Raw genomic sequence first — 22,164 nt, forward strand, 5'->3', positions numbered from 1 at the left:
AAGTCAAAGGAAAAGATCTAATATGGAGTCAGACTTGTTCTGTTCTATTACCCAGGCAGAAGCCACTTGAGGATTTAAATCCCTTTAAGTTAAAAATAACTAAAACTTTAAAGGAATTTACATACATATGTGGGAATGTGCATAGCATATCTGGAAAATCACCCAAAGGATAGTAAACAGTGGCATCTCCAGGGAGGGCTGAAAGAAGAGAGGATGAGGGAAAACTTCTTTCAATTGTGTATTTTTGTGCTCTGTTTGAATTTTTTTTAACCATTTGCATGTATTTCTTTTTCAGTTAAAAAATGTGTAATGGATCAAAGGAGTAACTAGCTCTGCAAATACAGCAGCCATGGAATCACTGAGTCATCACTTTTGATTTAAGCCAGGAAGCATTTATTGACTCACCTATGTGCCCAGTGCTGTTTTAAGACTTCTTTTATTAATTATTATTATTATTATTATTATTATTATTATTATTATTATTATTATTATTATTAATATTATTCTTATTATTACTATTTTTATTATTACTATTTTTATTATTATTATTATTTTATGAATTAATAACAAGGTATCCCTCACCCCTGCCCATGGCTGGTGGAAAACCAACTGAGTTTTTATTGAGTTGTTTTCCAAGGAGTAGAGATGAGTTATAAACTGAACACATCTTAAGGCAAAACAGTCGGAGTGGTTTTCCAGCAGGCCAGACAGCTATGAAGGGTTTTCAATAGAGGCCCCCAGAGGCTGAGAGAGAAAGCCTCGAGGACCCTACAAAAAGCTGCCCAAACTGTCTTCTCCATGGCAATACTGAAATAGGAAAGAACAAATCTGACTCCATATTAGATCTGTTCCTTTGACTTTAAAAAAGCCAAGTTAATACTCTCCGGTCTTTTCATGGGTTATGATGTCACAGAGGAGATGGACAGGTCAACAAGGAACCACTCTGCCGTGATCACGGAGCCGGGGAGCGGGATGGGCGGCAACATGTGTGACGCAGTTGTAGCCGTGCCCGCGTTTCTAGGCAGGTACCCAAAGTCGCCTCGACAAGATGTCAAACACTTGTGCCCACGTCCTCATCACCTGACATGTATTAAAGAGAAATGGAAATGTATAAAAGGCCAATACCCTTGGTGGGTACACCGTCCAAAGAGCAAAGTCACAGTTTGACAACTGGCCATCTCGGTTCCCTGGGCTTCATTCTTGGAGAACCTTAAAAACCACTCCTCTGTCCTTAAGAAGTGCTGCATATTTGTCCTATGTTTGGCTCAGGGATGGAGCACGTTCAAGTGAACTTTAATGTCTGCACAGATTTGACTGTCTTTCTCCAGGTTCACTTGTCCATTCTAAAGAGACCTGAGCTAAGTCCATCCTCCGTAAGATCTATTCCCTCCAGTGACTGCTCATTGAGCCTGCAATTAAGAGCCAGCAGAACAAGAATGTCCTTAGCTAAAAAGTTCACCCACCCTTCACTGCTTTCTTAATCTCCTCTCCTGGCTAATTGCAACAGACTATCACCTCCCTCCACCAAGCTCCCCAACTATGTCAGTTTGTCTCCCCAAAGAGAAGGTAAGGTCCATAAAAGAGGAGACAACTCCATAGTCACGTCTGAATTCCTAGCATAAAGTAATGTTAAGAAATAGAACTATGATTATGGCTTCTTTCCTTTAAAATCTTTCTGGTTATTTGATTGAGACCTTGGAAGACAGGTGTTTGCATTCAAGTATCTTGATCCTCAAGACTCTGGAGGCCTTTTTCGGAATGGCTGCTCACTGATTCATTCAAACCACAGCTTCTCATTCCAGGAGTAGCTGTGATTCTCTGCCAGGAGTTTGTGGTTACTCTCATGCCAGAAGAGCTTTAAACTATATCCTTACTTTGGATTTGTTATTTTTCCCCTCTTCCAAAAAAATTGACTTTCCTTAATGTCTTACCTTGAGGAATTTTTTTTCATAATTAACCCTTTAGTAAACCATGCTTCTCGGGATGGGCTTGGCCTTACATATGATCAGTCATCCAACTCCCATTGTGAGAGGACTCGGGCTCACCTCCTACCCTCCAGTCAAGGCAACTGAAACTCAGTACAGGAGCCAACAGGCACCCCAGGGCTTCTAAGGCTCGCGTATCACCCAGAATCCCTGCTTTCTGGTTTGTCTTGGCTTCTGAGGATTTCCCCTCACTTTCTTCACAATTAGCTGTGCAGCTTGAAAGATGAAGAAGGAAGGTTTTATTTCTTAATCAGCATTTTAAGAAACTTGTGTAATGAAGGTTTTCACGAGTTTCTAGAACCCTCCGTTGCCGAGACAGAAAACACACTAGATATTTTCTAAGTTTAGCTATCATGTGTATTTTTTCTTTTCTTTTGTTTTCTTAACTGCAAATAGACATTTTTTAATTAAAAAAAATAAGGCCCCAAATAGGATAGAGACTTGAAGGGGCATACAAAATTAAAGGGCAAAGACAGAAAAATGATAAATACTCTACAAGGTTAATATAATACTTACACTATGGATCAGATCAGCAATTCTCAGTAACAGCTAATTGAAATATGTCCATGAGGTAAAACGTCTCTCCTGTCAGGAGATGGCTAACAGAAAATAGAATTAAAACAACAAACTAAAATTCTAAGTCTGGCGAGGTACAGAATTCTACCAGCTAAATGTGTCTTCTTCTGGAAAAGAGGGAGGCTCACCAGCTCTTTACTGTGGAGCCTGAGCCCAGGGGATGGCGGTGAAGTGAGCTCTGTAAGTACCCAATAGCAAACTTGTGATGAATAAAGAGATGTGAGCTTTGATGACAGAGATGATACTACTATTCACTTGTCCTGTAAAGTATGTCTTCACGTTCAGTGATCAATACCTCAGCGTCCTCAGGGATTAAGATTATAGGAAAATTCACAGCCCGGGCCCAGACCTCCTCTTTGAGCTCATGACAATGCACTTAGATATCTCAAAGGCAACTCGAGCTCCACCTGCAAAGAGCTGACTTCACGGTGCTCCTCCCATAGCCGTCCTACCCAGGGCCCCTGGTCGGGGGGCAAGGTCTCCCTTCCTCTCCCAGCTCAGGCCCATCACTCACAGATGTGACTGGACCCCACCTTCAGGGCCCAGATTTCCTCAGTCACCGAGTCCCACCACCCACACCTGAACTACCAGGTACTCACTGGCACTCACTCAGCACTGACTGTGTGCTGGGGACCACGCTGCACACTGTGAACACGTTATCTCACTGGATCACCACAGCAGTCCTGGGAGGTCGGTACATCACTTCTTCAATTGATTAGATAAATTGTTTACTTCCTTGAGTGCATCATCCAAAGTGACACAGCTACTCAGCCACAAAACTGGGACTGAAAACCACTTGAAAATTCTACACTCCTACACCTGGCAGCCACCCTAATCTGACTCATCACATCACCTCCTGCAGAGCCTTCTAAATGTTTCTAAGCATTCTACAAGACAAAAGTGATCTACGAGAGCACCCCACTCCCCTACTAAAAATCTGTCAATGACGGTCCACTGCCCTTAGGAGAAAGCCCCACTGGGCCTGAGCACAGCCCAATGGCCCGGCATCCACGTTCCCTGCGCGGCCTCGCCGCCTCACCCACCACACAGATCTACACGTGCCGTGTCCAGGACAGGGATGCTGACTCCGTACAACCCGGGGCTCGTCTCACTCAAACAATGATCACCTTCTTCAGTGTTCACCCTCTTCACTGCTGACGGTCAGAAAAATATTTTCTCAGGATGAATCAATATCTTTTTCCTTACAACTTCCTGTCATTGATAATGAGCTCCATCCAAAATACAGAAGACCTAATTCTCAGTCTCCTTATCTGTAAAGTGAGAATAACAAGGAAATATATGAAGTTTTAAGTGAAATAATATACATGTGAGGCTGAGGGACAATTCCCAACATACAGTAAGCACTCAATATGTGCTTACTTAATATTAATAGGAATATATTGCATTCCAGCAACATTAACTCAATGTTTTATGGCTTTGTCCAACAGACTACAGACAAACATTTGGACGAACACCTTTGAGCAGATCAGCCCAAGCGTGCTGGGAGAGGTAAGCACTGACTCCAGTTACAGCTGCAGCCAACCAGCACTACGGGGCTGGGGCAGTTTGCTCAAACTCTTACATGTTGCTTGAGAATTTAGTTGTCATTAATGAATAAAGACAGGTGTTCTTTAGTCAAAATTCCTGAAACATATATCTTCAAAGATTGATGCAAATTTGATTTCAAGTACAACACTCTCACTAGAAATTATTTGAAAATGATAGTCTTAGCTCCTCTGCACATCAAAAGGGCATGATCTTAATGTATCTGACTACACCAGAAGTGTTGTTTAAAGGAATTTAAGATGAAGCCATCCTAAATAAGCTCTCAGTATCATCTTCACAAAGCCCCACCCAAGGGTCTCATTTCTCACTTCCACATAGGTGTTCAGGTAGCTTAACCTGGGTCTTGGTTTCTTATAACACGGGGGTGGGAAGAGTTGTGGATAGATTTATGTAGCAAATATAAACCTAGAGTATTTGCTGTGTAGAAATCCTAGAAATAAACAAATTAATATATAGTCCTACCCTCAAGAAGCTCAGCCTTTCCATTTACAACAGCATTAAAAATAAAATGAGAGATAAATTTAACAAAAATTTACAAGATTTGTACATTGAATATTTTGATGTATCACCGAAATAATACTTAAAAGATCTACATATATGGAACACATCCCATGTTCATGGAATGGTAGACAATATTGTTAAAAATGTTAAGACTCCCCAAAGTGAGTTACAAATTCAGTGGAATCCTTATCAATATTCCAGCTGACTTCTTTGCAAAAATTGAAAAAGTGATCCCAAAATTCATATGGAAGTGCAAGGGGCCCAGGTCAGCCAAAACAATCTTGAAAAAGCAGAGCAAAGTTGGAGGACTCACTTTAAAGGGTACTAAAAAGCTATAGTACTAAGTCAGAATGGTACTGGCATAAGTTTGGATAAATAAATCTATGAGACATAATAAAAACCCAGGGGGAAAAACTTACATTTACAGTCAGTTTTCCACAAGGGTGTCAACAACACTCCATTGAAAGAATAGTCTATTCAACAAATGGTGCAGGGAGTGCTGAGTATCTGCAGGCAAAAGAATGAATCTGGAATCTGGACCCCCATATTTTAAATAAATAAAAATTAATTCAAAATTGATCACAGACAGAAACGTAAAAACTAAACCTATAAACTTTCTAAAAGAAGACACAGTATAAATCTTTGTGGTCCTAGGATAGGCTTTGGTTTCCTAGATACAATACGAAAAGCACAAGTGACAGAAGATAAAAGCAGATAAACTGGACTTCATCAAAGTTAAAACCTTTTTGTTACAAATTACATCATCAAGAAAGTGAAATGACAGGGGAAGGGGGTATATCAAGTGACAGAGTGCATGCTTAGCAAGAAAAATAAAATAAATCAATACATCTAATTACCTCCCCTGTAAAGAAATTGTTTTAATGCTTAAAAAAATAAAGTGAAAGGACAATCTGCAGAATAGGAGAAAAATTTTGCCAAGCATGTATCTAAGAAGAGACTAGTATTCAGGATATATAAAAAATGCTTACAACTGAACAATACAAAGAAAATCAACCCAATGTTTAAATTTGCCAAGGATTTAAATAAATACACAAATGGCCGATAAGCACATGAAAAGAAGCTCAGCATCACTAGCCAAATCAAAATCAAAATGAGTTCTCATTTTACACCCACTAGGACGGTTTTAATCAAAACATGGACAATAACAAGTGTCGTTGAGGAGGCAGAGATACCTCATTTGCGGCCAGTGGAAAGGGACAATGGTGCAGCTTCTTTGGAGAAGTCTGGTGTTTCCTCAAAAGGTTAGAGTTATATGGCTCAGCAATTCCACTCCTACATGTAGAGTCATCCCTCAGTATCCTCGGGGGGTTGGTTTCAGGAACCCCCCACCCTGGATACCATAATCCAAGGATGTTTGAGTCCCTTTACAATCAGCCATCTGGATCCATGAAGTGGAAACTACAGATATGGCGGGCCAACTGTACAGCCAACAGAATGAAAACATATTCTCACAAAAACTTGCACATCAATATTCATGGCAGTATCATTCAGAGTAGACAAAGGTTACAAACAATATCCATCCATCAATGAATGGATAAACAAAATTACCAAGAATAGGCCCACAAACTTTTGGTCATTGAATCTTTGACAAAGGAGGTGAGAACATACAATGGAGTAAAGACAGCCTCTTCAGCAAATGGTGTAGGGATAACTGGACAGCTGCATGTAAATGAATGAAGTTAGACTACTCCCTCACAGCATACACAAAAATAAATTCAAAATGGCTTAAAGACTTAAACATGTAGACAAGACACTATAAACCTCTTAGAAGAAAACATAGGCAAAATATCTGACATACATCTCAGCAATGTTCTCCTAGAGCAGTCTACTCAAGCAATAGAAATACAAGCAAAAATATACAAGTGGGATGTAATTAAACTTACAAGGTTTTGCACAGCAAAGGAAACAGTAAGCAAAACTAAAAGACAACCTATGGAATGGGAGAAAATAGTTGCAATAAATGAGACTGACAAGGGCTTAATTCCCAGAATATATAACACCTTTTACACTTGATAAGAAAGAAAAACAAACAATTCAATCCAAAAATGGGCAGAAGGCCTAAAGAAGCTTTTCTCCAATGAAGACATACAAATGGCCAATAGGCACATGAAAAAATGCTCAATATCATTATCAGAGAAATGCAAATCAAAACTGCAATCAAATATCACATCTCACCAGTCAGAATAGCCATCATTCAGAAGTTCACAAACAATAAATGCTGGAGAGGCTGTGGAGAATAGGGAACCCTCCTACACTGTGGTTGCAGTTTGGTGGAGCCATTGTGGAAAACAGTACAGAGGTTCCTCAAAAGACAAAACATTGACCTCCCATATGACCCAGCAATCCCACTCCTGGGCATATATCCAGAAGGAACCGTAATTCAAAAAGATACCTACACCCCAATATTCAGAGCAGCACTATTTACAATAGCAAGACATGGAAACAACCTAAATGTCCACTGACAGATGACTGGATAAAGAGGTTGTAGTATATTTGTACAATAGACTACTATTCAGCCATAAAAAAATAATAAAATAATGCCATTTGTAGAAACATGAATGGACGTGGAGAATGTCATTCTAAGTGAAGTAAGCCAGAAAGAGAAAGAAAAATACCATATGAGATCGCTCACATGTGGAATCTAAAAAAACAAACAAACAAAAAGATAAACTTATCTACAGAACAGAAACAGACACACAGACATAGAAACCAAACTATGGTTACCAGAGGGGAGAGGGTGTGGGAAGAAATAAATTGGTAGTTCAAGATTTGCAGATACTGAGTATGTATAGAGTAAACAGCAAGTTTATACTGTATAGCACAGGAGAATATATTTAATAACTTATAGTAACTTATGTTGAAAAAGAATATGAAAATGAATACATGTATGTTCCTATATAAATGAAATGTTGTGCTGTACACAAGAAACTGATGCAAAATTATAAACTGACGCAACATTATAAACTGACTAGAATTCAATGAAAATATTTTTAAATAGAGAAAAAACGAAAAAAAAAGAAAAAGGATATTATAAAACCAAAACAATAAAGTACTGACTGAGGCTACAACATGGATGAACCTTGAAAGTTTATACGAAAATAAGCCAGACACAAAAGGGCAAACAGTGCCCTTTTAGGTGAACTGTATCTAAGCCTTTATTGTACTATTCCAGTAAATTTTCTGGAAGTTTGAACTCTCAAAATCAAAATAAAATGTATTATTCATTAAAAACCTAAAATGATTCCTCACAGGAGGGCTTTAATTATTAAATGCAGAAATGCATGTAAAGCTCCTGGAACAACACTTTGCACGTCCACACACAGTCACTGCTGTCACTGCCACTCAGAGGGTGGTGCCAGCGCTGATGAGGGCTGCCTCCAATTGCTCCCCTGCAGACAGTAGTGAGGGCCTGGGCTCTGACAGGAAGGGTGACCGGGAACATGGGTTAGACAGAGCCACGCCCCAGACTTTGTATTACCCAACTTTCTTATACAAACTGCTCCATGTAACATAAACACGCTACAGGGATGTATCTTACGACACAGGGAATATAGCCAATGTTTTACAATAACTATAAATGGAGCATAACAATAAAAATTGTGCAACTATTGTACACCTGAAACTTATATCATATTGTAAATCAGCTATACTTTTATAAAATGTTAAAAAATAATTTTAAAATGTTATCACTTCAGTATTCAATTCGGTTTTTAAGTAACTAATAAACAGCTTAGAATGTATAAAACATTTAAGTGTGATAAGTTTGTTTACATATTTATTTACTTTCAGCCTCCTGCTAAAAGAGAAATTAAACAATTTTTAACACAGCTTAACAACCATAACAACAAAAAGACAAAAGTTAGAGTGAAAAGAAAATGGAGATTCAATACTTAAATGAAACCAGGGGGAAGTAAACTCATAAAAACGAATGCCATGAAGTCAGGGTAAGTGTTAAAGGCCGACTAGAAATTCAGCCGTAAGATTCTTGGCAGCTAAAGCAAAAAGTAAAAGATGATGGGGCGGGTGGTAGAGCTCAGTGGTAGAGCGTGTTCTTAGCGTGCACGGGGTCCCGGGTTCAACCGCCAGGGCCTCCTCTAACAGATAAATACACCTAATTACCTACCCCCCCAAAAGAGCCCCAATGAAAAGAAAAAGAGATATTTCTTTCCTAAGAAAACCTGATGTTAAATTTAGATTAAATACTTGAAAAAAAAAAGAAAGAAAAATAGAAAAAGATGAGTGACACAAGCGATAATGCCCGTGAGATAAATCTGCGGTGGCTGCTGGCACGTCCCCATGTCCCACGTGGGAAAATCTGAAACATCCTTCTCACCACTCAGAGTCATCCTCAGCCCACCCCACCCCTCTCCCTGTTAAATGCAGGAGCACAGGCAGGGCCCGGCCTTTGCTCTCTCTGTGTCAACACAGTGAGACAGGATGGAAGGGGCCAGAGCACAGCCATTCAATGCAGGCCACAGCAATTAACATCAAAATGGTGAAGGATTCAACCCCCAGTAGGCCTTGAGGCTCAGGATGAAGAGATTTTACTTCTAGCAGATCTTGAGCTTCATTATACACCCGTTGTAATAGTAACATGGTGAATAACACGCCCCAAGGCACCATGGCCATCCCAAGGCTAGCCACAAAAGGTCACAGTGTGGGAAATGGCCAACTCCCTGGGAATCCCAGCCCCTTGCCCTTAGGGTGCTCCTTCTAATTATTAGCATATAAAACAACCAAGCCCAAGAAAACCAGCAACACAGCGCCACCTCGCGGTCATCACTCTCTCTCCCTCTTCGGAGAAGGCCCACACTTTGTCTGTGGAGTGTGTAACTACTTTTAATATGAGCACCCAACCCCCACACCTCGTGGCATTTCTCCTGCCTTCCAATGTGTCTCTGTGAATAAATCTACCTTTACTCAACAGTGGCTTGCTCTTGAAATCTTTCCTGCATGAAGCCAAGGACCCACGTCTGGTGGGGCACATTCCAGGGGCTCAACCAAAGCCTGGGACACAGCCCTTCCCATGCCCCACTTATGTTTTCTTGTATCAACAGGACTGGAATGTGAAGGGAGTTCTGAGGCCCCAGCTAAGGGACAGAAGTAGCCCCCAGGACCAAAATGGCGGGCAGCCCCTCCCCCAGCAGGGGCCCTGAGGTCAGCCCGGTTCTCTGTGGTTCTCTGTTGTGCTGACTCCCCAGCCAGAGAGCGTTCTCCTAGGCCTGTCCCCACAAAACCCTTTTCTCCAAAATGCAAGCACATCATTTCACAGTCCTCTTATTCAACCAGGAAATTTTCAGCCCACTTTTTCCTTCCCTAGTAAAGAATCTATCTGTCCTCCCTCCCATCCCACCACTTCTTTCTTTCCGAGAACTCTGTACTCCCCATACACCATCCTGAACGCAGGTGCCTTGCTGGCTGGGACCGAGATGTTTCAGTCTCACACAGCCTGCATCCTTTCACTTTCCCCTTTCTACCTTAAAAAGCCTTTCCTGTGTCTCCCACCCCTCTGATTCTGAACTTCACAAAGTGCTGAGGTTGCATGCAGTCACTGTGTGCAAACCTCCCAGGTTTTGACTAGGTTTCCTTCACAAGATCTTCATTTAGGAGCTTCATCAAGAAGTTTAAAGAGTCTTTTCTTACATCGGAGTGGAGGAGCCTGCATAAAATTTAAATGGCCTTGAAGAGAGAGTTAACCAGGCACAGAGAGGTCATAGGTCTTAGTCAAAAGTGTCACGAGGCAAAATGTTCTTCGAAGGCTCAGAGTGGCTTCTGAACACGGAGTCGGGAGGGAGGAGGTGCCAGGCTGTGAGTGGGATGAGTGACACTGGGTACGCTACCCCAGCTGGGGAAGTATTGGATTTTGTTCTAGTTTTCCAAAGAATTTCTTACCACCTTTTCTCTTATTGTTACATACCATTTCCTACGGATTAAGAAAATCAATGTCAGTCATTTGGGCCACTTGGTAGAAGCTACACGATGCCATTCACAGGGCTGGGATGTAACAGCCACACCAGTCTAGGTTGAAAGACCAGTGGGGGTATTTCCAAGGTAATCACGGGCATGCAGCAAACTCCCCAGCTTCAATTACCTCATCTCAAAAGTGGGGCCAATAAAACTACCAAGCAAAGTGCGTGATGATTATGGCCGACATCTGTTTACTAGGTAAGTGCCCGTGACAGCTGACACTGGATTAAGAATGAATATGATCAACGAGGCACAGTCAGCCTGGTTACATGCACCCTGCCTTCATGCCTTGGTGCAGGAGCGGAGTTTGTTTAGCTGAAATGAACGCCCCCAGAGCAGCCCGGAAGGGAAAGCTCCCAGCTCTGCACGGCGAGGCGTGTTCCTTTCCTTCTCTGAGCTGATAACAGTTTACAGTCGTCTGTTTTTACATTTATCCCTTTAGTACCTGCCTCCCCTCCGGAGTTTTTGCTTAAGCAGAACAGGTCCAGGTTTGTGTTGCTGCCTGCCGGATATTCTGGGCTGGGAGACAGGCGACTCCACGTCTGGCTCTGGTGCTGAACGGAGAGGGCAGAAAGCCCAGGGGCCCATGCTGAACAGAGGCCCCTGCACCCAAAATTATGGTCTGACTTTGGGCAAATTACACCGTCTTCTTTACCCTAAGATTCCTCATCTGTTCATGAAAATAACTGCCCATGGCACGTAGAGTTTCAAGGATTAAAGGAAATCACCAAATTCACAACCTATTCAAGGGGCTACCAGTACGTCCTCAACAGGCACATGCTACCTTTACGGCTGTAACACACGCTAAGCGGGGCGGAAGGACACAGTGAACACTGCTAAGTGCCTGTTAAGTGTTTCATGTGTGTTATAATACTGTTTAAACTTACAACAAACCCAGGAAGAAACGAATATTATAATGCATATTTCACAGATTCACCAACAGTTTAATGGAGGTTACACTCTAGTCCAAGGTCCTTTGGTGAGGAAATGGCGATTTAAACCTGAATCTGAGCCCAGGCCTGGGCTACACCTCTCTCCAATCCACCTCACCACTTGCCTATGAAATCCACCTGTCCAATACACGTTTGCACAGGTCAGCTCTTAAATGCAAAGTGTGCCACCGTTTGTCAATGTTTGTTAATTACCATAAAGTGCTCTCAGAAACCGCTACAGAAAAGACAGGTTGACCCACATCCCTGCCAACAAAGAAGAGATATTCAGCCTTGCGTTCTCCTGTAATGTGCAGAAACCCTTCCCTACACCACCAAATTCAAATGTATGCTTCCTCCATGTTTATGTTTGCACACGGCTTATTAAAGTAGAAGGTACCTGCAGTAATTCCATCTCGTTTCCTTTGCAAGTTTCCAGATTATCCACAATCAGTCTGTGAATGAAAATACTACAATGTGAATTAAAATACTACAACCATGTCAGTAAACAAAGAATGCTGAAACCAAGTCATCAAGGCTGCCGCCACCCCCCAGTGCGGACAGACCTGAAGCCCAGCCTCTACAGCCACTCACAATGCTGCCCTCTGAACAGACTGAGAATAAGAAGACAGGATAATTGCCCTAGATAGCTAGGTGCTTGTCTAAAGAATGAATCCAGTGAGGTCAAATGATACATACAAAGGCACTAAATTCTTTAACTTGAGATGCCTGGATTTCTTTAGATAACAAGCAATCTTTTATTGTTCCAACTCCCTGGTCTTTGTTGTAAAGCTCCTATATAATCCTAGTTCCTCCCCTACTTCTTGGGAGCAGTCCCTCAGACAGATTTGAAGGCTGTCATCCCGCCTCGAGTCCTCCCGCCTAATAAAGTGTAAATCTAAACTTTCAGGCTACACATTTCTCTCAGTCTACAAGTCCCAGAATAGACACAACTCATCAATTCTGTAATGGAACACACTGGATCAGGAACCAAAAGCGTGTTCTAGTCCAGAAAAACTACGGGTCCCTCTTTCTTTCTGTCATTATACAATCCCACCAGAACTCATTAATTTGCTGTCTGCTCATCTGGCAACCAAACTCAGAGAAGAGTCAACTCAGCAGAGTGCTCTACTCGGGAGAACACCCCGCAGCAGCACTGCAGGCTACCTGCCCTCCCGCACGCTCTGCCGACCCCTAGTGTCCTCCGTGGAGACCAGGCCAACAGAGGTGTTCCCAACAGCTGCAAAGTCCCACAGATTAAATAAAAGCATTATATTTTCTACGATATGTTATATATATTACCATCTCTGAAAACAGCTTTGCCAGAAGCCCAAATTTTCCACATTAATCTGCATAGGCAATTCTGGCCCCCAAGGGAAAACAAGTCTTATGACGATGCTAAGGCCTCCAAAGTCCTCTCCAGGACCATCAACCAAACTGCCTGCAGGCCTGCAGCTGCAGGCGGCTAAATGTCTGTTTTTAAAGCAACCCCTTCCTGCCCTCGGGCGCTACAAAGTCCCTCTATGCCCTCCCATCTCAGGGTAAGAGCAGCCACTGCAGAAACTTGCAGGGCAGCACTGACAGGACTGGACACAGAGGATAAGAGCTAAACTAAGCCTTCTGATGACACGAGCTTGTCACTGTGTCATTTTACAGATGAAGGTATATATAGAGAGGTGGGGTAATCTTGCTCAAAGTCACACAGCTAATAAGTGGCAAAGTCTATAACTCAGCTCCACCCTCTGGCGTGACGCTCCAGCTGGGACACCCACAGGGTTCTCTCGTGCCTGCCTGACCAGTCCTTTACTGTCACTCATAACCCACCACAGTGTCTGACCCTAGCCTGACTTTTCAGCCTCTTCTCCCTCTAGTTTCTCAGGAACAAGGCTGCTCTGGCCACTGTGTGACTTCCGGCTCCCCAAACCCTCAGTGCTCAGGGTGGTCTTGCCTGTGCAACCAGCACCCTGCTCAGAGGCTCTTCCTCCCCTGCAGGAGGATGTTTCCACTCTCCGCAGGGACACCCCCTCAGGGAAGCGCTCTTCTCCCCCTCAGCACGGCAGGTGTCCCAGGCCACATCCCGAGCTGCCCAATTAGGACTGCCTGTGCCCAGGTCTGCTAGTCAGACCAGCAGCCTCAGAGCGAGGGATTATGCCCGGGTCTCCCTGCAAACCTACTGCCCGCCTCACAGCCCCCAGCCAGTAGGTCACCTGGAAGTCACAGCAAGTGCCCCACCCAATCCCGAAATCTCTTCATTTGCCAGCACCGCTGATGACTGGTCTCCAAAGTTTGGTCAGTTTCACACAAAACAGCAGCTTCCACTGAAGCTGAGGGTTTTCACTTCTGCTCCCCATCCTTAATGGAAACGTCAATGGAAACCAAAAGACCTTTTCTCAACCCTTTTCTGATGACACATTCCCATCCACAATACTCACATGCTCAAGAGCTTTGGGTCCACGTGATTTTGTTTCCCTTATGCTAAGTGGCTCAAAACACTGCAGGATTCTTTCTCTTTTGAGAGTATTTGTTTGTACTGAGTTTATTGACTTTAATCTCTTTTTGTCTCTCTCTTTAGTGTCCCTAGCAGTTGCCACTTCTTACTCCCTTCAGCAGCCTCCCTCCCATCATCTAGTCTAGGAAATCATCTGTGATGAGGGGCCCGGGGGCAGTAACAGAAGATGGAACAAAGGTACAGAGAGGCTACATAATTTGCCCGAGAAGATCAGCTTCAAGCCCCAAAACTGTGTGTCACGTCCCTCTGTTTAACACTTATGCTAAACTAGTTAACTTTTTATAGATTATGGTTATAAACAGATGAGGTATCAAAATACATAGAAGGACACACATCAACTCTAAGATGTTTATTAACTCCACTATTTTGTTTCTATTTATTTTATTTCTATTAAAAAATATTAGGAACCTCTGCAGTCAATATAACAAAATTTTAATGGGTGTTAAATCCAGAATATAGAGGCGTAAGTGTATCATTACTCATAAGTATTTGTATGCTCACAAGACAAAATGACTTGAACGTCTCTCTCCCCTCCCCCTACTCGCTACTGGCTCTCACCTGAGCTCCCAGACCACACATTTAACAGCCTTTCACTTTATCCACAGCTGAACTCATCAGGGTTCCCCCAAAGCTCCCTCTGCAGCTTTCCCTCCTCAGAGCACAGCAGGACCATCATTTACCTCATTAATCCACCCAGAAACCTGGGCCTTACTCCATCCTACCTTCACAGACATCATTCATCCTTTCCTTTTTACCATCTAAACATGCCTAAAATCTGTTCGTTTTTTCCCGGTGACTGTCCCACTGACTGTCCCACCGCTCAGGTAGAAGCCACCAACACTGCCCACCTGGACTCACGAGTCTCCCAAGTGGCCTTCCAGCTGCTCTCCCCTACTTGAGACAAATTAGATTTTGTCACTCCCGTTCTTTTATGACTCTTTTCAAACCTAGTGTTCTTAGAAGAAACTCCAAGTTCTTCACATGGTGAAGGTGTTTGCCATGAAACTGTCAGCTCAGGGAGGGCAGGACCCCCCTCCTCCTTGGCCCTCCTCTTTCCCTAAGCCCAGCCCTCTCCCTCGGCCCCGCCCTCTGGCACAGCGCTGGCTCAGGAGGACCTGCTGAGCTACACCAGCCTGTATTCTAACCCTGGTGTTCAATTCTTAGCAAATTGCTTCACTTATCCATACAAATCCAAGGTAGATTAGAAAGATTTTAGATGTTGAGCTAGACTATTGATCTGGGGATTTTGCACTAGCAACCTGCAAGTACATGTTCTAATGATTCTGTCTTCTTAAAACCACACCCAGATTTAAGTAGTATTTGTGGAATGTCTTCGGAGTAAAAGGGACTGTACTTTTACAGACTTTATGTTGTATAACATGAACAACCCGGACAGGGTCACAAATGGAACTGCCTCACAAGTGACAGAAGACAGGTGAGAGGCACAAAGCAACAGGTCGCAAAGACGGTAAGAGCAAATTTGTTTTGCCAACCCCCCCAAAAATGCCTGAAAGAACCAAAAATTCTGAATTTTGAAAGTAAAAGATTATCATATAGTGAAATAAAATAAATAATCCTCTTCATCAGGGTTTCAAGATCTGACTCCAGATTTTTTAGCAGGCCGTACTGAATCCTAGCACAGAAAAATCAGATGGACTAGTGGTGAGTAAGTTCCAGGAAAACTGCAGTAATTCCTCCACTTGTGTAAGGACATACACTCACCTGCCGAAGGTGAATGTAGACTGCATTCTGGAGAAATTCGGAAGCTTCCAGGCTCCGCTTCTGGATGCCGAGGACACGCACAGCTTGGAAGCATGCTTCTAACTCAGTCACCGGAATTCTTACACTGCAGGGGGAAAAGGAGGCCCTCAGTCGATAGCAGAGATGTTCCTGTCGTGTATCACAGGCCGTGCCTCAGGGACTCAGTGCCCTGCAGCAGCCCGGCCCCAGGCGAGGACCCACAGCGTGGCCCACCCAAGCAGGAGGTGCACTGTGCTTGAGAAAGCCCATCCCCGATGGGGGCAAGAGTGGCTGGTGGGGTTGAGTGAACATATAAATGCCCACAGAAATATGCCTGCATTCATTCAAGTGATACAAGCAACAGTAGCAGGCTATTTAACAAAATTTCAAATTTCAGTGGAAATTTTGCCATTCCTTTCCGCTTGTCCCCTGCACTCTGAAACAGGCTTAGGCTCTCTCACACCTGCAGCTCTGAAGCAATAGTTGTGAAGTCATTTTACTTTGCTGCAAGTGTCCTCGGTCCCCTTTTAACTGTGTCTGTCCTCTCTTAACACAGTCGGATATCTTCCTGGATCTCTACCTGAGTTCCTTTCTCCTCCTCCTCAGATCCTGAGATAAAGGACAAGTGAAGGCACATGACCAGAAAAGGCACTGTGGACTTGACTGAAATCCACAGTGACCCCCTAGGTGAGTGCTGCCCACCCCTTACATTCGATTTTCAAGGTTCTGCACAGGGTGACATCCAGCCCAGAGAGGTGGCCCAGGCCCATTGGAAGCTATGTGGTTGGGCACGGGGACAGGTGCAGGAGCTGGTTCCAAGGTCAGGCCCCTCCCCACCTCTGCTCCCCTCTCTCCCGAGGCCCCGCTGCCAAGCACTCAGGCTCCGTGATCTTATGTCCTTCTCTTCTACTCTACTCCAAACCCTTTTCCTTTTCCTTTTTTCCCTAATTATCCCCAGCTGGAGTGATTTTTCAATCGCAGTATCTGAAAAAATTTCCTGCAGCCGAAAATGAGGTCTCAAGAAGTCAAAGCACATATGCTACTTCCTGAAGAGTGCCGCTGGCTAGGGGGACCCTCACCAACACTCACGTGGCATCAGACATGTTTCAGGGTCGGCCACCCCCAACAAGAGTGTGCTGTGACCCCTATGCCCGCACAGCATCTCTGCTCACAAAAATATAGTTGGCCCACTTATCGGTTATTAAGAAGCAAAAATACAAAATTGCTCATGTTTCTTACTAAAATTATCTATGAAGCAGAAAAGGGAATTGTAATAGAAAAGAACAATTTTGACCCCATGTTAGGTCTGTTCCTTTGGCTTTAAACCTGTGCCCTGTTTTCTAGGCTCAGACTTCCTAGCTCTGCACCATTTGTAAAAGAAAGTTGCCTTTAGACTGAAATATCCAGGACAGCCTATTCTCCTGGCCGTGATCTTGAAGGATGCTAATTCATCTGCACTTATGTAGAGATGGCAAGTTGCAAAATAGAGAATAACCTTTGTTATTTTTTTTGGAGTTTTCACAGGGGCAACATGATTTGATCCGCATGGACAGCTGCAAGAACAGCGGATTCAAAGGACAAGCAATTCATACAGCAAGAAGTTTCCAACAACCAATCAAAACCCCGCCCCTTTTTAGTATAAAAGAAGACTCAATTCTGACTTGTGGAAGATGATTCTCCAGGACATCAGTCTGCCATCTTCTGGATCTGCCAGCTTTGCAAATAAAGTCACTATTCCTTGCTCCAACACCTCATCTCCCGGTTTATTGGCCTGTCATTTGGTGAGCAGAATGAGTTTGGACTCGGTAACAAAATGACTGCATTGGAGGTAGTATGTCTCCACTGTTTCCTCGTTTCCAATATGTAACATGCACATTACTTATGATCTAGTGCAAATAATTCATCAAAGACAACCACAAAAAGAAACTACTCACCCAGCTATCAACACTGAACACAAAACCTGTCAATTTTATATGCTGTTTAAGAACACAACCGAAAAACCTAACATAGGGAGTTGATTCCACGGAAATAAAATTATTTCTACTCCTTCAAAACTTTTTCTTTTCTTTTCTATTTTATTTTGTTTTGCTTATTGAAAAGAAAATAAAAGTCAGATAATTTTATTTCACGTATTTTTGTTATAGCTACATACTTTAAATACTACAGAGACTTAAATTGCAATAAAAAATTGTTCATATATTAGTATAAAGATATATACACAATCAATGGGGATTAGGAATGGAGTGGACATTTACTAAAAATCCACTGCAATCCAGTCTTTTACAAGCATATGCTGGAATATAAGCTCTATTATCCAGGGGTCCTCACCCACATTCTCACTGCTGAGTCCCTTAGTAATCAACTAATAAGGCACCAGCATAGAACCATGTGATCTGTATTTTAGGAATAAATGAAGGAATTGATTCATTCAATTCTAAAACAAAAACCCTAAAATAAATACTGAACTTATTTACAGACAAAGAAAATTGGTCCCTCACAAAGTAAAGTTACTTCCTCAAGGTCACAAAGCTAATAAATGGTAAAGGCAAGATTTGAACTAATCTGCCTGATTCTAAAAACTAAGGTGGAAATCCCATTAGATTGGGGAGGGTCCAGCTGGGCAGCCTATCACCCTATATTTGTTCAGATCTAGCCTTAGACAGCCTGAGACAGCACTCCATTCCTATGGAACTCGAGGGCAAACGATAACATTAAAGATTTTATATCCAGCAATTTCTTAAGTCTCATGTATATAAAGTGTCAGCAGGTCAGCAGAAAATCTCTGGGAACCATTAGTGGGTCCAGACCTTTTTGCTGATTAGAAACTCAATCTATCAGGACATAGTGACCTTCCCATGAGAGGCCACATGGACATAAACTAAAGGCAGCTGAACAATGAAAACTAGCAAGACCCTGGAACTCAAGCAAGAATTATCCCTGCCATCCCCCACCCAGTTGCCTCTTCATCCACGTGGACACGAAGACAGAAGACCCGGGTTCTTGTCCAAGTTACACTATCATGGATTCTCACCCATAAAAAGTTACAACTCTATGCTGTCATAAATCCTTTCCAACTCAAATATGATGGCACCAATATCTCAGCAGAATATCTATGTCTCCACTTCCCCTCTTCTAATAGGAGAATATTTCTATGGACACAAAGCAGAAATCCAATTTAAAAAACCATGCATGAAGCCAGGTGAATTTCTGCTTAAGAGACTTTCCTCTCACGCTCAGTGAATGAAAACTCAGAAAAAGTGGTCCTTCTCCTTCAGCAAACGGGAGGCATCCTGATTGTGTGTGTGTGTGTGTGTGTATAAATCAAATATAATCGTCTGGGATGTGTACAGATTTTTTTTAATGTCACTGTAATTTCATGGGGATGAGCCAACATTTAAAGTAATTTGAATCTAGTGTTCTCAGACAGTCTCAGTCTCTTTTGGTGGAGGAGGTGAAAGGGGAGAGTAAAGGAGGAAAGAGGTAAATGAAACAAAGAATTAAGAATACTGCTAGGGAAAGGCAAACGTTAATTTTGTTCCTCATTGCATCACAACAAATTAGGGACTGGCTTTCCCCCGATGTCTTATCGAGCACTGAGTTGCAGAAGAAGAGGCGACAACCCATTTCTCACTGAGATTGTGGCTGTACGTGGCATCTTATACACACAAATCATTTACACTGATCAAACACTCTAGCAGCAGGCCGTAATTCTCCTGTTTTGAGAGACAAGAAAACAGGAGTTCAAAGAGGATGTATAACTTGACAAAAGTCAGAGGACCAGTAAACTAAAGAGGATGAATTCAAACTCAGATCTGAATGCAGAGTCTGCTCTTCCCACTCCCAGGACTGGAAAATCCTTAACACACAGGCTCCCCAGCTCCCCTGCAGTGTTCCTGGCGCCAAGCATTTCCCATGGTAATGTTAGCCAGTTCTCACAGACACAGCGTTCTGTGCAGCCAATGACCTCCATCGGACCTTGATCATCTACCTGCCACGCCCAACAGGCTTCACCATACAGGCAGGAAAGCTGGCTTTCAAGTGCATACAAAGCCACCCCCGGTCTAACCTGGGCTCTTCTGCGGCTTCTCCAGCCTCAAGGCAGCCATGAAACTGCTCACAGTCTGTACATGAGCCACACTACCTCTCTCCATCTGTCTCCCCACCTATACTACTACTTAGCTATGACCATTTTGAGAATCTTGGAAACAAATTTTTAAAAACAGAAAAGAAAGGATTCTGGAACAAGTGCTTAATACTTACAATTTTAAATGACAAGTTACAAATTGAGTATTGACAAACCGAATCTTCCTTTCTAAATGTCAGTTTTAAGCATTTAAATATATAATAGCAAAAAATTCTCACAAAATTAACAAAAACATAAACAATAAACTGGAATAAATTCAAAAATAATGCCCATGTTCTAAATGGAGAAACTTCAGGACTATACTGAGTGTTAAAGTAAGAGGTATGAATGTAGAGACATAAACATATTGCATGGAGGAAAGCAGTTTTGTAAAGATGTAAGTTCTCCTAAGAATAATTCAAAACTTACTAAAAACTCCCATGAAAATTCCAATCTGATGTTTTTTAACTTGAACAAAATATTTTGGAACTCTTCAGGAATAATAAAGTCATAATACTAGACAAGAAAATTTGGGATGGAAGAAAAGAATCAAAAAAAATCAGACTGCCAGTGATTAAATAAATTTTTACAATATGTAAGATATGGTGCTGGAGTAAGGAAGGGAGATTGACAGAAAGGAACCATGAGTTCAAAAAGAGACTCTAGTGTATGTAAATATTTTGTACAGGTGGGATTTCAAATCAAAGAGAAAAGTATGAATTCAATAATTGTCCTGGGACAATCAGAATCACCTAGAAAGAATAAATTCTATTCCTGTCATAATGACCACAAGATAAATTGCACATAGTGATGTAAATATTAAAAAGTACTAATAACAGCAAATACAACCCTTTGCTCTTATTAACTCAACTTCTCCTCACTATAACAAGTACTATTACAATCACCACCTTAGAGATTAAAAAAACCTACAGAAGAGATTTATTCCATTATAAGGAAGTATTTCTAAGAATGTCAAAGATAAAACCCATAAGGAAGACATTTACTATCTTAAGAGTAGTTTGAGCCACAACAAGAATAAAAAACTTTCTGAACAAAATGAAAGGAAAGAAATGACAAGAAAAAGCTCTGTGATACATGTTGATGAAGTCACGAAGTAAATTTTCATAACATACAAAGAGCTGTCACAAAGCAACAAGAAGCTCCCTCACTTAAATGTTTGCAAAGGACAAAATGAATCATTCATTTTAAAAAATTCAAAAGGCTAATGAGTGAAAAAAGCTCAAAACTTCACTGGTCATCAAATGCAAACAAAAACAATGAAAAAGCACTTTTGCTTATCATATTGGCGAATATTTTTAAGATATTCTAGTTAGTGTCCATCTGTGTGAGAACAAATCATAAGCGACTTTTTCAGAGGATGACATATCAATGGATATGTAAACTCTGAAAAACGTACATACACACTGACTCAACTCCACTTCTAGGAATCGTTTCCTTTAGAAAAAAAACAATCAGTCCAAACAGATGTATCCATCAGGGCATTTACACAGCACTGTTTACAAAGGTGGGAAGAAAAACTGAAGTGAAATCATATCCAGCGATAGAGAATTGGTTACATAAGTAATTGCGCATTTTTTCATTCCCCAATGGAGAAGGAATTTCTAGAGTCACTTGAAAGGAGTCTGTGATGAATGTAAGTGTCACATCCAGGGACTAAATTTCCAGAAGCCTTAACTAAAGGAATATCCATACAAGATCACAGGAATGTCTGTACAAGAAGGATGCAAGTCAAACATTCTTTCTGACAGTGGAAAGTGGAGAAAACTTAACTGTCCACAATGAAGACAATGTTACGGTAATTCAAGGCGAGCTGTGGGCGCTGAGGGAGCCGGCGTTTCGCCGTGGTCCAGGGCCTTGTCCACAGCACTCTCCCACCAAATGTGTCCGTGGACAAGAGACGACACCCGCACATCAGGAGACCCCTCCAATCTATCTGAAAGGACCGGGTGAGTCTGGAGTGGGAGGACGTCTATGATATAACCCTGAGTGAATAAAGCGAGCTGCAGAAAAACATATAGTATGGTCTCATTTTTAAATAAATCATATATACACACACCTATACATTGATTTCTCATATGTGTATATATATGTATCTCATAGGCATAAAGGTCATGAAATATATATACCAAATTTTCCACAGCTTTTACTCTCAGGAAATAATGAGAAGGGAGTTAGGGGCCTTCCTGTACCACCACAGTTCTCTTTTCAGTATTTCAGTTAAGTATA

The 22,164-nt window shown here is 42.1% G+C and overlaps 2 long non-coding RNA genes across 2 annotated transcripts in view; both read right to left on the bottom strand.

The window, feature by feature from the left end:
• Positions 1–2,319: 2,319 nt before the first annotated feature.
• Positions 2,320–5,304, bottom strand: LOC135321001 (uncharacterized). The gene is made up of 2 exons (XR_010380353.1): positions 5,048–5,304; positions 2,320–3,832 (listed from the first exon to the last, which is right to left on the bottom strand). It is a non-coding gene; the product is annotated as an uncharacterized LOC135321001 (long non-coding RNA).
• A 9,835-nt stretch (positions 5,305–15,139) lies between these two features.
• LOC135320989 (uncharacterized) overlaps positions 15,140–22,164 on the bottom strand; it is a 39,232-nt gene continuing 32,207 nt past the window's right edge. The window contains exon 6 of the long non-coding RNA XR_010380335.1: positions 15,140–15,900. This is a non-coding gene — a long non-coding RNA (uncharacterized LOC135320989). The remainder of the gene's footprint in view (positions 15,901–22,164) is intronic.

Source organism: Camelus dromedarius, unplaced genomic scaffold (genome assembly GCF_036321535.1).
Source record: "Camelus dromedarius isolate mCamDro1 unplaced genomic scaffold, mCamDro1.pat HAP1_SCAFFOLD_200, whole genome shotgun sequence".
NCBI lineage: Eukaryota > Metazoa > Chordata > Mammalia > Artiodactyla > Camelidae > Camelus > Camelus dromedarius.